Source organism: Alexandromys fortis, unplaced genomic scaffold (genome assembly GCF_014885135.2).
Source record: "Alexandromys fortis isolate MF-2015 unplaced genomic scaffold, M_Fortis_MF-2015_v1.1 scaffold_10, whole genome shotgun sequence".
Lineage (NCBI taxonomy): Eukaryota > Metazoa > Chordata > Mammalia > Rodentia > Cricetidae > Alexandromys > Alexandromys fortis.
The window spans coordinates 10,133,268-10,149,738 of NW_026067895.1; the positions used below are offsets into that span (position 1 = coordinate 10,133,268).

General features: G+C 44.5%; 1 protein-coding gene and 1 pseudogene across 4 annotated transcripts in view; one reads left to right on the forward strand and one right to left on the reverse strand.

The window, feature by feature from the left end:
* The window catches only part of Kank1 (KN motif and ankyrin repeat domains 1), a 182,146-nt gene that overhangs the window by 69,305 nt on the left and 96,370 nt on the right, over nt 1-16,471 (forward strand). The window lies entirely within an intron of this gene.
* On the reverse strand, nt 14,895-15,015 carry LOC126512975 (uncharacterized; annotated as a pseudogene).

The following is a 16,471-nucleotide window of genomic DNA, read 5'->3' on the forward strand; positions in this document are numbered from 1 at the left end:
GGAGATTTGGGCAGTGTGTGTGCATGAGAGAGAAGTGAACTCTTCTCAGTTCACGAGGCTGAAAATTGAGCTACCGTTTTCACCGGATTATGACAAGATAGTTGGATATCCCCGGGAAACAGGAGGGCAGGGGGGAATGCAGTCAGGTCATAAATGTTTTCATAGCCAGGCTTCTTCCAAGTCCCCTGTGCCTCTTTAGGACTGGGAGATGGAACCCAGTGATCTGGATATGCTGCATGCCGGCCTAGCCTTGACTACATCCCACCCTTTTCTTCCGCTTTCCTTACCCCATGGAGAACAGAAGCTAAAAGGGGTGGGGGCGAGGGTGGTGACCAAAGTTGACTCCAGCCTGTGCCCTTCACACTGGCTCTAGAGAGCACACAGTTGACTAGCCTGGCTCTGATCGATGGCACTCAGCGCTGAGAGCTGCAGGGCTGGCTGTAAGTGATGGCGGCTGTGGACTTGCGCAGAATTGCACTTGTAGGGCTTTTCCGCAGTGCCCACCTTATCACACTGGAGAGGCAAGTTTCATTGCTTAAGGGGACAATTTACGGCTATGGCCTCATCGCCATGTTTTAGCTCTTTATGTTTTTCTGCCTCTTAATAAAATGGGAAGTCACCAAGCAATTAAATAGTAGTGTAGTTTTCAGGCAAGAAGTGGGAAAAGGCTAACTAGGGGGAAGGGGCCAACATGATTGACAGAGGCTGGTAGAAGATTTACATTGAGAATGACTCGTTCCTCAAAACTTTCTGCATTTTTCTGGTGGGAATTGTGGGGTAAATCATTGACCAGAAGGATGGATGATTAAAAATGCAGGAGTTATGATTTCTTTTTGACTTTTGTAAGTCTCTAAATCCTCCACCTTAACATGGGGTTTTCATTTCAAAGTGGGAAGCCGTGTGCCCAGGATTAAAGTGAGTCCAAGGTTCTTGTGAAGCCTTAAAGTGTTGATTAACTGAGATTGGTTATATTTTGTGGGATGTTTTAAGAAGAGATGAAATGAGGTACTCAACCCAGGGATTTGCTTTTCACTTCCTGAACTTAAATTCATAACTGTAGACATCCTAAAATATTCAAAAATATTGGGGGAAGATTCTATAGTTTCTAAAAGTGTTTAAAAATAGCCTTGGTCATTTTTTCATGCTGTTAGAGTATTTACAGTTGTATCTCATGTAATAACTCAAGAGTTTAATTCCTTTCTCGGTGATCACACCTCTCTCAAGCATTCTTCATATCTGTTAAAGCAAAACTTGCAATATCCTTCTTCAGTCCTTAGTGTCTTACTATAAAGGTGCGGAAGATCAGATCCAAGGTGCACAGTGATCATAGCCAACACTGCTGCCTGTTTTCCACTGAGAAAAAAGAAATTCTTCCCACCCCCGTGACCATCAGAGGCCATGGAAACTGCAAGGGACACAGGGGCTGGAAATGAAAGAAATGACCACATCTTCCAAGTCTCCTTTTCCTCCCAACCGTCAGCATTTGTCGTTTTAAATGACACTTAAAATGAGGCAAAGGTTTTAAAAACTGAACACAAAAATCTGAATGGATCAGATTCCATTCCAATCCCCCTTCCTCTACCATGTCGTGAAATCCATTTGATTGCACCCCTCTGGTCGGTACAGGCTGTGTTCATTGAAGGAATTCAGAGAATGGAGGCGTGTGGGTGTTCATATTATCCTTTCTCGTTATAGCAACAATTTAAAGAAGCTTTGAAAAAAATACCCTAAATTGAAGTTTCTTTCCCCCTTCCCGACATCCTTCTACCTTACAATAATTAATCACATTGAAATGACCGAAAAAAATATATGTAAGTTTTAATAGTTGGTGCCTGTTGGCAAAGGATTAAGGAGGAATTAATTTACCCAACCTCTCAGAAAATAAGTGCTGTGGTGTGCCCCTCTCCTGGGGAGACCGGAGACCTGAAACCTAGGCTCAGTCGGCAAGACATGATCTTTGGGAATAAACTGTAGCACCTTCTTTCCCTCTCTGTTGTGCTCTTTGGAGATGAAGTAAAACCTGATAAATAGGGGCCAGAAGATTATTCTAGCAAACTGCCACATCTTGATCTCCTACCCAAGGTCCCGTGCGGGGACTCTGGAAGTAACAACTTGACTTCAGTTTCTTACCAGAAGGGTAGGAGGGCACGGAGCTTCTTTGGTTGCACATGTCTGGATCAAGTTTGGATAGATGTAGTAAGAAGGGTCACTTGTTGGTTCCCAGCTGCCCAGCTAGCTTAGATCCGAAATAGTCACACAGAAACTGTATTATTTAAAACACTGCTTGGCCCATTAGCTATAGCTTCTTATTGGCCGACTCTTACATCTTAATTTAACCCATCTCTATTAACCTGTGTATTGCCACGTGGCTGAGGCTTACCGGCTAAAGTTTCAGCATGTCTGACTCTGGCAGCTCCATGGCTTCTCTCCCACTCTGCCCTTCTTCCTCCCAGCATTCAGCCCAGCCTTCCCTGCCTACCTAAGTTCTGCCTTGCTATAGGTCCAAAGAAGTTTCTTTATTCATTAACCAATAAAAGCAACACATAGACAGAAGGACCTCCCACATCAGATAGACTTGAGTAAGAACAGTCAGAACACAGCCGCAGCTGAGCGAACTCACTTATGTCCTGGCATGTATCCCATGATTACATGTATCCCATGATGATTACATGTATCCCAGGATTACAGAACTCCTGGTTTGGAGTGTGCTTCCTCTCCCCTCAGCATAGTCCTTCTTTCAGGATATTGCTCAGAGTGGCAGCTAGACGCATAATGTCCTCATGTAAGCTGGCCCACTCTCCCATTGTCCTCCTGTTCAGCTTTTCCATGCTAACTTGTCAAAAGAGAATTGGCGGTTTCGTCTCTTTTCATAAAATGGTTTATTTTTATTTATGTATATTTAATTTATTCTATTTATCTGTGTATCTGGTACATGGTATACAGGTGCCTGTGGGGGCCGTAAAGAGGTTATTGAATCCCCTGATGCCAGAGCTACAGGTGCACCATAGGGGTGCTGGGAACCAAACCCAGGTTCTTTGGAAGAGCAGCAAGCGTTCTTAATGGTTGAGCTACCTCTCCAACACCGATGATGTATTCTTACCTTTGCGCTATTTCTCAAACTTGTATTTTTAATAAGATAAAGTTTTCATAGTGCAACAATTAATTCATGTGCCACCGCCACGTCTGTTTTCAGAGCCTTTCTTCATCACCAAAGAATGCTCTGGGTGCAGAAGCAGCACTTTCTCTTCCCTGCCCACCCTGCATCCGGCCGTCATGAATCTGCCTTAGTCTCTATGGATTCACTAATTCTGAACATTTCACATAAACGCTATCATACACGAGTGTGATCTTTTGTATTTCACCTCTTTTAGTTCGTGTGTTTTGGGAGAGTTTAGGCATGTCGTAGTATGTACCAGCTGTGTTAGGGGATGAATGATACTCCATCGTATGTGTATACTATTATGTATGTATGTTTATCTACTACTCTTTTCGACTTTTCTTTTTCTGTTACCAGTCAGGTGCTCAAGTGCCTCACTGTTTCTTGTGTCTGTGGGCTGAGTGTCTAGAAGTGTGCTGTGTCTCTTGAATTGTTTGGCGATCCGAGCAGTTAACTGTTTTCATCCTTACTACCATAGAAGGGGTTTCCTATTTCTTCACATCCTTCCAGCTCAGTTTTTTAAAACCATCATAACTGCCTGTGGGGCTATCAGTGGTGACTCACTGAGTTCTTTTTCTGTATAGCCTGTGGTGGAATGATTTTTTTTTCCCCATGTGCCCATTGGCCAGTTGTATATTTTCTTTGGAGGAGTGAGTGTCTGTTCAAGTCTTTGCCTGTTTTTCAGTTGGATCATTTGTCTTGTGATTGTTGAGTTGTGAGATTCTTTGCATTTTCTGGATGCTAGCCCCTATCAGATACTGATTACAAACATATTTCTCTGTCTTCTTTCTTTCTTTCTTTCTTTCTTTCTTTCTTTCTTTCTTTCTTTCTTTCTTTCTTCATAATTGCTTTGCTGTGAAGAAAGTTGGATTTTGGTGGAATCCAAGTGTCTGAGAATCCATTGCAGAAAGTTATGCATATTTACTGATTTTTTTAACGCATTTTGTGCTTTTACCTTTGATATTGAAATCTCTAACTCACTTGGAGTTAATTTCTCATGTGGTCTAGGATTGTGCCCAGTGCCACCCTTTCGCACAGTAAGTTTTCCCAGCGTTGTTTGTTGACAAAGCTGCCTTTGCTCGTTCAGTGGCCTCTGCCCTTCATTCGAAGCCTCTGCTCTGTGTGTCTGTCCTTGTGTCACCACCATGATATCCCACCCACAACTCTAAGTTCCACGAGTGGGGACTGTAGGTGTCCATGCTGTGGTATTTTTCAGATCATTTGGATTGCTTAAGGCCCTTTACAGCTCCATATGAGCGAAAGGCTCTGTTTCTTTTTCTTTTTGGGTGTTATTTGTAGCTAGTATGCTGAATTCATTGGTGACTCAGGTAGTTTTACATCTCAGAATATTAAGATTTATAATCTGTGAATATGGGGTACCCTTTTTTTCACTTCTTCTGAGACAGGGGTCTCCTGCGTAGCCCAGGCTAGCCTTGAACTTGTAATCTTCCTGACTCAGCCTTTCATATACTGGGGATTCAGGCATATTTCATCATAGAGTCTATTCTCATTTATTCTCAAGATCTTAGTTAGTTTATAACCACAATTTTACATGGCCTTTAATCCACCAATCTGTTTCAATTCTAAAAGTACCTTTTCAAAGTATCTTATTCTCATAAAAAAAATTGACTTCTCTTCTGTCTTTCTCCCTCCCTTTCCTTCTTCATTCTCTTCTCCAGACAGGGTGTCCTATAGCTCAGGCTGGCCCCAAACTTGTCATTTAGCTGAGATGACCTTGAACTCCCGATTCTTCTGCCTCCGTCTCCCAAGTACTATGAATGCAGGCATCTGTCACCACCACACCCAACAGGATTATTTGCTGTATTTTATTTTTATTTATGTGCATGTATGTGTGTGTGTGTGGGGGGGGTATATCAGATCCCCTGGAGCTGGAATTACAGGTGGTTGTGAGTTATGGGTGCTGAAAAACAGACGCTTTCCTACAGAGCCATCTCTTCAGCTCCCCCTATTATTTTCTTGATTTTTTTCATGAACAGAAATAGAACAGCCTCTAACCTTTATCTGCAACTGGAAGTGTGGGTCAATACATGCCTACCACGTAAGCTCTTGGTTCAGGTCTAAGCACAGTGGAATAATAATGATGTGATAGTAATAATAATTTCTATCGATTATTTAAGAAAATCTGAATAGGAACTTCACTATATCCAGGCATTTTAAGGCCATGCCCTGTTGTATCTGCTGTGCATCCTTCTACAAATTCTCTGCTTATCTACGTGTGAATACAGTTCCTCACTCAGAGCAATGTACTTGGTCTGTTTGATCTGCATTTGCCTGCAGACATGGGGGTATTTTTTTTTTTCCTCTGTATATCTAGTCTTACTCTCCTTCCATGCTGAGGGCAGTCTATTGAACCAAGGTATCTTCTATAAGAGTTGTGTTTTACAGGCAGTGGTGGCGCACGTCTTTAATTCCAGCTCTTGGGAGGTAGAGGCAGGCGGATCTTTGAGTTCAAGGCCAGCTTGGTCTACAGAGTGAGTTCCAGGATGGCTAGGGGTACACAGAGAAACCCTGTCTCAAAAATTCCAGGGTGTGTGTGTGTAGGGAGGGGAGTTGTGTTTTAATGAGTAGTTTTTAAGAAGGGGTATTTTTCTCTTTGTTATGTGTTGCAAAGAGTAAAACAGATAGCAATCGTGCACTGTGTCAGTTTCTAACTCCTTGAGTATCTCTAAGGCCAAAAGAATTTCTGAGGTGAGAAAATCACACGTCTTACCTTTTTGAAAACTTTTAACATTGGAGGATGTAGCTCAACAAGAGGCCCTAGACTCTGTCCCCAGAATTTCGCTCTCTTTGTCTCTCTGTTTGTCTCTTTCTTCTCTCTCTCTTCTCTTTCTCTCTTTCACACACACACACACACACACACCCCTACATATTTTTTTTAGATTTGCTTGCTAAAATATACGTAGCCCTCCTAGGCCACTTTTAATGCCACGCAGTGACGTGGTTGTGCAATCAGTATCAGAATTCGTTTTCATCATGTATGACAAGAATGCTATGCTCACAAGCCCCTCCTCCTGCCCTTCTCCCTCCAGCAGCCAGTCAGTCTATGAGTTTGACTGTTTGCGGTATTCCCGTAGGCAGAGTCATAGACTATTCGCCTCTTAATGCTTTGCTTATTTTACTTATTAGCAAAGCGTCCTTGAGTTTCATTCACGCCGGAACACGAAGAGCTGATGACTTTTTAAGATTGAATGATAAACACTTCACTGCAGTGGGTGCTGTGCTTTCCTGGGCAGTAAGAGAGCCCCACCCCCTTTAAAAATAAAACACCTGCTCCCTTCTGGGTCGTTGATGCCTCTCGTTATTACACAGGGTCATCCCATTGAGTAATTAAGTGTCTGAGGAGAAAGGAGAGAAGTTTATCTGAGTCTTTTTATTCCCATGCAGGGTGGCAACATAACATACATGTGATGTGATGACCAGCAGAACCTTCCAGGCATGTAGCTGAGCTATGCAAACAACATGATTTTTATGCTTCAACTTCATATTGTTAAGCGAGGGCGCAGCTGAAGCACATCCCTGATTCTAGGCGCTTCTCTCCCTCGCCCTTCACACGCCCCACCCCACTCTCAACATATCTTCAGCATCCCTCCACCCATTTCTGGCAGTACCAGCTTTAGATTTTATGCCGAAAGATCTCTTCTGTGTTGACAGAGTCTGTGAGTGCCCATCTTTTTAGGTTAGGAATTTGCTTGCTTGCTCTGAAGTGAAAGGCTTGGGTTTATCCCATGTTCTCATAGATACATTTCTGTTCCTTTGATGAAATACGCTGAAAAGAAAAGAAACGGGGCCAAAGGGGCTGTATTTCAGGGTACAGTTCAAGGTTACAGCCCATCATTGTGAGGAAGTCAAAGGCAGGAGCTTCTACTAGCTAGTCGTATCCCATCCACAGTCGAGGGCAGGGAGAAACGAGTGCATGCAAACTTGCGTGTGCTCAGTTCTATGGCTCCACTCTGGCACAGTTCGGGATTTCCTTCCTAGGGATTGCTGCTGCCCACATTGGACTGGGCTTTCCCACAACATCAAGACAGTCTCCCGCAGACAGGCCCACGGGGTGAATGATTGCAGACAGACCCTTTTTGAGAAGCTCAGGAGGTCCTAAGTTATGTCAAGTTGACAGTTACAGCTGTCCATCATGACAGATGCTAACTGGAAGGAAGTCAGACCGTGTGTTCCTCTCAGGAGAATCACTGTGATGTGAAACTCGGGTCTTGAGCCTTCCCAGGAAGATGCTTTTGTACAGTGCCTGCCCCAGAAGAGGAAGGAAAAGGAACTGTGATTGTTCTCCTCTTGGTTTGTGATTGTTTGGAGAGCTGGAAGGTGTCTGAGAGTGTGTACTATCTCACAGAGGGACCCAGGCTCTCACACAGGTCGTGTTTAGAATGTGAGGTGGGAGGTGCTGGAGAGAAGGCTCGGAGCTCTCAGTGCTCTATCGGAGGACCGAAGTTCGGGTCCCTGCATCTGCAGCAGGCAGCCCATAAATGTATGTAATTTAAAGGAAGGCTTTGGGATCAGTAAGTGTTGTTCTGATCATAAAGAACAAGTAACTGGAAGGAGGGCAAATGGGGGAGAATTGAGCTCCAGACCGTGTAAGTGGTCTCAGGATGTGTGATTGGCCCTAAGGTCCAGTGCTAAAGAGTCTAACAGATTTTGTCAAGAATGTCCTCCTATACAAGTGAACATTACATGTTCCGAGGAGCATATTGCTACATGTGTATAATAAAAGTGTTGTGATGAGAAAGGTTTTAGACGTTGGAAAGATGGGTCAGTGCTTAAGACATTTGCTCTTCTTGCAGAGGACGCACATTCAAGTCCCAGAACACATGGTGGCTTACAACTGTCTATAATTCTAGGGGTCCAACACCCTCATCTGGCTCCACAGGTACCAGGAACATACACATGCAAGCAAAACACTCAAACATATAAACTAAAAATCAATAAAGTTTTTTTAAAACAAAACAAAACAAAGTGTTTCTAGCGGCTTCTCTTACCCACCGAGCACTGGATTTGCCCCGATGTTGATTCCTCAACTCAGTTCTATGAGGGATGCTTCATTCCATTCTGAGTGATAAGGAAGAGAATTTTAGATGTGCATACCTGTGGGAAGTCCTTCTGTACATGTGTTGCTTTTTATTGGTTAATGAATAAAGAAGCTGCTTTTGGTCAATGGCTTAACAGAATATAGACAGGCTGGAAGAGATATATACATAGAGAGGGAGAGTAGGTGGAGTCAAAGAGATGCCTTGTAGCCACCAGAGGGGGAAGATGGGAGCTGTCAGCTGGAACCTTGCCGGTAGGCCAGGAGCCTTGTGGTAAAATATAAAATAATGGAATTGGGTTAGTACTAGATGTAAGAGCTAGCTAGCAATACACTTAAGTGATTGGCGAAGCAGTGATTTAAATAATATAGTTTCTGAGTGATTATTTCAGGGCTGAGCAGCCGAGAACAAACAAGCGGCCTCCTACTACACATACCGATCCCACAAACCTTTCTGTGGCTGATAAGAAACCCATACAATGCCTGCCATGGTGAAATTGTGGGTTTAAAAGCAGAAGCATCAGGGCTGGGAAGATGGCTCAGTGGTTGAGAGCACCGGCTGTTCTTCCAGAGGACCCCAGTCCAATTCTCAGCATCCACATGACACTCACGACTGTCTGTGACTCCAGTTCCAGGGCATCTGATGCCCTCACACAGACGTTTATGCAGGCAAAACACTAATGCACATAAAATAAAAAAAATAAATGATAAAAAAAAAGACGTCTTCATTCTAGAGAATGAGAGTTGGGTCTCCAGCGCTTGCCATATCAACTGCCTATGTAAATCCAGTGCCAGGAAGGTAGATACCCTCTTGTGGTCTCTGTGGATCCTGCACTCTTCTGTACAAATGCACACACACGCACATAAAACATAATCAGGATTTAATATGAAACAGTCGATGCTGGTGGTGCTGGAGGAGGGGAGGGTCAGGGGAAAGAAGACGTGGGAAGGACCTGGCCCCTCCCCTCTCCCTGTGGATGGTTGGCTCTAAATACTTAGGGATGGAGGAGACCACGCAGCTTAGTTCAGAAAGCTGCTGCGTCTAGAGTGGCATGAAAATGTGCTCCTGTCAGGGGGCAGTTGTCTGGTGAGCACTGTTCTCTTGGGGATGGGTTGTGGCAACCGTGGGAGGAGAGTGACTTGGTCTCGCTAGGGGAAGCTGGCTGGTCCGCATGTGTCTTGGTAGAAGGGAACGCTGGGCTCATATGACATGGCATATATTCTGAGTCTTTTGAGTAGAGAGTAGCTAGACTCTGGTTCTTATTTTTCATTTCAACTAACTGTATAGAATTAGCATTAGAATATTTGAGCTTAAATATATATATATATATATATATATAAGAGTTTTAGACCAGTGGTGGTGGCGGCACATGCCTTGAATCCCAGCACTTGGGAGGGGGGCAGAGGCAGGTGGATCTCTGAGTTCAAGGCTAGCCTGGTCTGCAGAGTGGGTTCTAGGATAGCTAGGGCTACACATAGAAAAACCCCAAAAATAAAAAATTTAGACGTAAAATTTAAAGGTATAAGCCTGTAGCCCCATCTAACAACTGCAGTTAATGAGAACCAGAATTAGCAAGCTCTTAATGCTTGTTCATTAACTCATGAGATCTATATTAAGGCCCTACTGTGTGCCTGATGCTGTTCTTCTGTGGAGAGAGCAGATAGAAGACAGAGAAGGGAGGGAGGAAGAAAGAGAGAGAAAGAGGAAGAATGCCAATAGCGTGTTCTAAGGCAGATTGTGTCCCGTACAGTTTGAGTGAGATGCGGCTGGCTATGGAGTTGTTGTAAAACCCAGGAAGAGGGAAGAGACTTAAAGGTGTTTGTCTCACTCAGACGCCCATGGAAAACTGATTGGCATTTGGCTTCTAATTTCATGAGTTTTCATGGGTCATCCTTTAAAATACAGTCTCAGAGTTGAGCGGCATGCGAGGCGTTCCCCCCACCTCCCCATCCCCGTTTCTTTGCATGCTGTTGGGTCGTTTAGAGTGGCATTGAGATTAACTCTGCCCTGAGCTCCTTGGGCACAGGTACTTTCACGGCTGGCACCCCTCTGCCGCAGGCTTGCTGGCTTTTGTGCAGTCTTGCTTTTCACACTGACCCAGCATTGGCCGCCTATGCCTGACGACCTGTGATTTGCTCCAGGCTAGGGGAGCCAGCTTGTCAGCTCATCCAGCCCAGAGGTGGAGCTCTAGAAACATTTTTCTTTAAGATCTGTGAGATTGTGACTTTTCTTGTTATCCCAGGTTGCTGTGATGGAGGAGAGGTAGGCTATGGGGCAATGGCAAGGACAGTAGGCAAAGAAAAGGGAGCATAATGGATGTGTGACGTTAGGTTGGTCTAGAAGCACCCTAAAACCATCCCCTTCCTCCTGTGCCTGCTGCCCTTGCCTGTCTAAAGCATAACACTGGCGGTTTCTCATGTGGCGATTTCTCTGTGTGATTATCCGATACTATGAAATCTTAGCAGGATAGGATAAAACTTACAAAATTATAGCAAGTGTGACTTGGGCCTGGGGGTGGCTTAGTCTGCAAAGTGCCTGCTGCGCAAGCGTGAAGACTTGAGTTCCAATCCAAGTTTTTTTTTTTTTTGTTTTTTTTAAAGCTAGGCGTGTTTACACGTGTTCCGGCAGGGTGGTATTGGAAATAATCAAATCTCTGGAGCTCACTGGCCAGCTAGTCTAGCCAATCTGTAAAAAAGTTGAGTGAGAGCCGCTGTCTGAAAAGATAAGGGGAACAGAGGTAGTGAAAGACATACAATGTTTACCTCTGGTTTCCATACACACACTGGTATACCCACCCCAACGTGTGCGCGCATGCGCACACATACAAACACACACACACACACAACCTTATACTGTACATATGTGTGCACACACAAACATACACACAGAGAGACTTTTTAGGATTTTTTGATGATTTTTTTTTTAAATCAGCATTTGTATATATTCTTAAAGGCCTAAAAGATTTTTTAAAAATCTTCTATGGGGTTGGATATGGTGCCTCACAGCTGTTATCCAGCCCTTTAGAAAGAAGAGCCAGAAGGATTGTGCATGAGAGGCCAGCCAACACTACCCCAGTGAGTCCAGGACCAGCCTGGGATACAAAGTAATAGGGAGTAACTGAACAAGAGCGACAACCAAAACCTCTTTTATCTCTATTGGCCAGTGTTATCTATGGGACAAGGCAGTTGTTTCAGGCCATGTGAAGGGAAGAGGGTCCTGGAAAGCGTTTTGATGGATGTGGTGGATGTTTGCAGGGGTGGGCTGGATGGGCAGTGCTGTGCAGCCTCTCCTGAGGGAGGGCACGCTCATCACTCAGGAAGAGTCGGTCCCTCGGGCTTTCATCACGTCAGTGGAATAGGCAGCATCCAAAACTTGTTCTTAAACAGTGCCAGTTATTAGGGCGTGCCTGGTGAGCCACACCTGAGAAGCTACCTAGGTGAAGCCAGCTCATAGTTTCTTCATAGCCTCCACCCCACTCGATGGTACAGATTGTCTCCAAGGGAGGTGACCTAAGCCAGTGTTAGACCTTGAGTGGGATAAGGCACGGGCGATACGCATAATGGATGCATTCATACACATTGCCTCCCTCCGTACAGCCTGTTCTTGGATGGAAGCATGGGAAATAACACATAGCCATGTACTCACGCCTCTTGTCGGCGCGGGTCACTGCTGGCCTCCTACTCTCTCTTTTGCCTGGCCGCCCGTTGGGACTGGGACTCTTGTAAGAACACTGAAGATTCTTATGCTCTGAGAACCAAAGGGAAGAAAGCTTGACTCCTGACCCTTTGGAGAGGGAGAGAGAGAGAGAGAGAGAGAGAGAGAGAGAGAGAGAGAGAGAGAGAGAGAGAGAGAGAGAGAGAGAGAGAGAATGTAAGTTTCCTTCATCTAGGAAACTTTACTTTGTTATTAAACCCGTAATCGCAGCGTGAGGGTTATGATGGCGCTACAGCATTTTAATTGGGAAAGCATCTGTAAGCTTATTGCTTCTAATTTAAATGGATTTGTTTGTGAGTTCTCAGGGGATTCTTTAGCTTTAATTGGCAGGCACCGCAGAACCGTTGTAAATACATCCGCACTCATTGATCTGCACACGTACATTTTGCCTTTTAATCCATGGTTCTCTCTCATTCCCTTTACTGGATTTTCCTTTACGACTTAAGCCTGTAAATTCTTGTAGTCTGATCAATAGCTTACTTTGGAACTGCAGCAAAATTAATTTCCCATAGACCACACTGGCTCGCAGGTAGTTTATGTTTATTTGTTAAAGAAAACAAAATGTTTTTAAATGACCTATACATTTCATTCTCATATAACAAATGCTTTCGTTTGTATATTTAGTATGCATTTTGATGTGCTTTAGGTTTTTTTTTTTTTTGAACACGGTATTTTTTGAGGTATTGGGTTTTTTTCTGCTTACTTATGGAGTCTTTGCACTTATGATAACATTCAATTGTATTAACATACCATAATATGTAGACTGTTTTAATGCTAAATGTATAGACCATGCTTAATTCTTTGCCACATTAGATAGCATTGAAGTCTTCATACCGTAGTCATTTATTTCTCTGGGATAAATCTGTAAGCATAACTGGATCTTGGGGATAAGAATATTTTAATGTTTTAAACATTTTGTTTATCAAAATTCTTTAAACTATAAAAGCAAACACAATTATCTTTACAAGATGGAACAATTTAGACATCTATAAGGTTAGGGAAAAAAAGAGAAATTGTCTACCTGACCTTGGCCCCATTCAGCAAAACGAACCACGATGTGCTCCTAAGCCAATGAATGGCACATAGATTTGGAACGATGGTTCTGATGGGAAGGGGGTCGGATAGAAGAGATAACGTGCTATGTGGCTAAACAGTAAAGCCAAGTGCAGGCTTAGCTGTGTGATGTTTTCTTTAATAGAATGTCATTCTGTCTCCCAACACACTGTTGCAGTGATCAGCGTTGACGTAATGTAGCAGCTGATGGCAAGGGCAGGCTCCTGTGTGCTGTCCTTGCCCCTTGAACACTGGCTGGAATCAGCAGCTCCAGCTTTCCTGGGCCATGGGTCGCTGAAAAATCCTTGCATATAAGTGAAGGTGGTCTTTCTGGGCCCCTGGAGGGATGGCTCACGCGGCAAAGCTGAGGTGGGGGTGGGGGAGGATGGGTTTGAGACAATGTTCTGTCTTTTTTTCTGTGAACTGGCTATCTCTGAGATTTGTCTTCATGGTCTCGATCCACAGGTAGCAGTCAAGTGTGTGGTTTTCCTGTTTCTCTGGGAACCGCAGAGAGACCAGTACATAGGACTGCTGTGGACACAGCTAATGTCTTTTAGGAGCCTCAGAAGATGGCAATGGTGTTCTCCTATTTGCTTGTCTTACTTTGTGTTTCAGATTCTGTGTCCTCTGTTCACTTCCTTTGTTACTCTGGCCTTATCGTCACATGATAGGTGCGGGTCACTTTGAGTGCCAGCCTGTCTCCATCCATCCCCATGATCCAAGAGAAGGTAGCCTGATGTGAATACTGGGTTTTTGACCTTTAAAGATGTCATGTTATTGGCCCCAAAGTTCTGTTCACTAACATAGGCTTAGACCACAACTTTGTACTACAAACAGCAGTCTAAGGAATCTTGGACAAGTCACAGAGATTGTCACTGAACCAAGGCCAGCTCTCTGGGCCAAATTCTTCACTCCCTCTGAGCCATGGTTTCTCATTTCTAAAACTACATGGCTAGACTTTGTTTCCAGGACTCTATCCTGCAACTAGAACATTGGTAGGAAAAAACAGAGGCCTCAGATGATGGTTAAATTTGGAATAAAAACCATGAGACCATCTATCTGCCGTTCTTTCTGATGTGGCCTTATGCAACACCTGGTCCGGTGTGGGCCAGGTATCTTTGTTTGTGTTCCCTGCATGGAGGCTAATTCCAGACAAGCTAGGTTTTGTGTCACCTTTGAATAACATGGCCTATCTTGTGCAGGAGTACGTCAGAAGTGCCGAGGCCTGGCCTCCGGATGACACCATTCTCACTTCCTGAGGCCTCTTTGATAGTTTAGCTTCCGAGCGATGTTTCCGTTCTCTCTTCAGCACCCAGATATTTTGAGTGTGTCTCCTAGTAGGGAGTGTATAAGTTGGAGGAGACCCCAAAGATCAGGAATCCCCATTGTCTGATGTTTGTCAGGATGAGCTTATGAGCACAGTAAGGACCTCAGGCAGATATCATGTATATGGCAAGCAATCCTGATGGCTCTAATTTATACACCAATCTTGGTGTGAGAAAATTTTATGTCGGCTTAAAAGAGCATATAAAATGAGCGACAAAAGCCGTAGATGAAGCTACTGAGACAGCGGAAAGAGGAAGAGCATGTGATGGCTTGGGGACACGCTGGGCCAGGCCGCTGCTCTGATTGCCTGTCCCCTCACAGCCATGGAAACAAGGAATTGGGCCGAGTTAACTCCGTGCAGTTAGCGGGCCCTTGAGGTTATATGGGCTCTAACTCAGGAAAACCACAGGGGGTCACCACATGGGAGCAATGGACCTGACCACCGGCCATGCACTCAGTGAGGACAGTTGTGCAGCAGTCAGGGCTGGAGGTGGACAGAGCTCCTCTGCCTTATGGGAATCTAGAATTTGTGGGCCCTGCTATTCTTTCCCTCCCTCCCTCCCTCCCTCCCTCCCTCCCTCCCTCCCTCTGTTCCTTCTTGTATATATCAAAATTCCTACAATGAGTTCTGGGTTGCAAAAGAGGGTTTATTTTTCACCCGTCTAACCTGCCTTTGTCCGCAGCTGAACAAAAGCATATACAAGCGCTACACTATGCTTGTTTCTGAAGTTTGACTGATTCTTACATGTAACAGTCCACAGTCTGGCAGCTTTCTATTGTTTCCTCAATGTTCTGCACGGAACACGTCAAAAAGATTAAAGAAGAGGGGACTTAGCTTCTGGAGTTACTTTAGAGATGATCCTTGCCTCGGGCACTGTTCACTAGATGGCAGTATTAGCAGCTTTTTGGAGAATTCAATTGCATCATGACTAAAATACCTTTTTTTTTTTTTTTAAGGCAGGAAACGATTTAACCTACACTGTACTTGAGAGAGGGCTTTTGCGCATTCCTTTCACAGGAGCCTGGGAGGTGGAGAGTGGTGGCGAGTTGCTATTGGGGGTAGCGAGGTCTTTTCACCTGGGGCAGCTGTCCGCAGTGTGCTGCACTCGCTCCGGGCTAAGGCTACCAGGTCCCTAGTCATGTCCCTTGCTGCTTTCTCTTTTTCAGACCAGGGCAAGAGTGATGACAGTCATTTGGAATAATGATAATACTATTATAATTAATGTTGTATCAACAAGATGTGAAAATGTATTTTATGAGTGGAAACACATTTTAGACCTCTCAGAAAATGAGGCGCTTTCTCTATTTATGTAAGGTTGATAACCCCACTTCTGTCTTTGAGGAGAGATTTCCTAGAAGACCTGGCCACCTTTGTCCTATCCCTAGTGGCAGTTTGCTGAGGGCCTTTTACATGAGGGCCTTGCTGCATGGGGGCTGTCCTGTAGGTTTGCAGGTTACTCTGCATCCCTGGCTACTGCCACTAAATACCTGACATAATTTTGTGTGTGTGTGTGTGTGTGTGTGTGTGTGCGCGTGTGTGTCTGTGTCTGTGTCTGTGTGTGACTCCGTGGGCATAGTCTTCTAAAGACATGTATATTCAGGGCTGATGAGATGGCTCAGCAGGTGGAGACACTTGCTGCCAAGCCTGATGGTTTGAGTTCAAACCCTAGAGCTCACATGGTGCTAGTAGAGAAAATACTGTCTGCAAGTCATTCTCTGAACTCTGCATGAGAGAGAGAACAGGAGCGTGTGTGTTTGTGTGCATGTGCACAGAGAGCGAGGTGGGAGGGAGGGAAGAAAGGAGGGAGAGAGAGAGAGAGAGTAGAGTGAATCCTGGCCCCTCACCTTCCTCTCCTTATCAGCATTTATTTTGAGTCTGGTTGGTTCAGTGTAAACAGGCTTTTACTTGGTATAAAGTTGTACCTGATTTCTTTTCATTTCTCTGTGAATATTTATCCTCACCACGCCCATCTCTCACTCTCCTGCCCGCTACTGAGTAGACACCCATGCCAAAGTGGCTTCTTCTCCACCCACTACCATCTCATTTTATTAAACAGCGCCTTTTGGATGTGGGGGCTGTTAGTTTTCATTGTGTGAATTTTAGCACCAGCTTCCTGAGATCTGTAAAGAGTCATTTTTGTTGAGATTGTCTCAGACACACTGG